At 61.1% G+C, this 948-nt stretch overlaps 1 protein-coding gene across 1 annotated transcript in view; it reads left to right on the top strand.

Annotated features, from left to right (window-relative positions):
- Positions 1-364: 364 nt before the first annotated feature.
- Positions 365-948, top strand: part of CSDC2 (cold shock domain containing C2) — an 11,922-nt gene continuing 11,338 nt past the window's right edge. Inside the window, exon 1 of the mRNA XM_039863340.1 lies at positions 365-685. The gene's annotated coding sequence lies outside the window, so the exon portion shown is untranslated. The remainder of the gene's footprint in view (positions 686-948) is intronic.

The raw sequence follows: 948 nt of genomic DNA, 5'->3' as shown, positions 1-948 counted from the left end.
GAGCAGGGTGTCGGTGCTAATGGAGGGCAGGGACATTCTGAGGGGCCAGAGGGAAGGGGAAGGCCTGAGAGTCCTTGGGGATCTGGCTCTCCCCACCTTTATCTGAAGCATCCTGGCGGGGAGGCCTTTCTGCTGGGCCCCACCCTGAGGCCCCCCAGTGCACTCACACACACACACTCACACACTCACTCACCACTCCACCTGCTTGCTCTCTAATTGCCAGGAATGCAGGCTGTCCCCAACTCTGCCTCTCCTGCATTCCTCAGCAGCTACTCCCACCTGGCAGGGCAAATTATACCCTGGCCCAGCTATAAAAGCCACTTTCCAAAAAAAGAAGCTTTAGGGCCCTGAGAGACACAGCTAACTCTCTCACTCAGCCTGTGTCTGACTCGGGAGGTGGTGTCTGGGCCCCGTGTCCCTTTAAGCAGGGAGTACAAATTCCCACCCCAGTCCCTCCCTCCTGCTCTTCCTGACGTCAGGAGAAAGGCGTGTGTGAGTGAGTGAGGGGCCCGAGGTGCCGCATGCTCACACACACACACACACTCACACACACACCCATACGCACGACCGTACACACAGCGCATCTTTCAGACCACCCCTTGCTCCCGGCTCCAAGAGCCCAAGAAAGGCAGAGTGCTGAAGCCGGCTGCAGGAGGCAGTCCTCGACCTCGGCTGCCAGGGAGAGGTAAGGGGCTGGATGGGGGGCCCCAGGCCACACCAGCTCTAGAAACTGGCTTTGGCAAGGACGGAGGAGGAGGGAGGTATGACATGGGGCAGGGGAGGCTGGGAAGGTGGGCATGTCCCCCGGGGCTGGCCCAGCCCAGTTCAGCTTACGGGTTGGCGGGTTGGGTGTGGGGGGATATGAGAGGATGTGCAGATGAGCCCACCGGGCTCGCCCTCCCTCCTTCTGACCCCCAAGGGAAGCCGAGGCCGTGTGGCTCCCTGTGA

This window comes from Pteropus medius, unplaced genomic scaffold (assembly GCF_902729225.1).
Source record: "Pteropus medius unplaced genomic scaffold, Ma_sr-lr_union100, whole genome shotgun sequence".
NCBI classification, from domain to species: domain Eukaryota; kingdom Metazoa; phylum Chordata; class Mammalia; order Chiroptera; family Pteropodidae; genus Pteropus; species Pteropus medius.
Note: the sequence above shows the minus strand (reverse complement) of the source record. Positions and strands in the feature narration are given on the sequence as shown.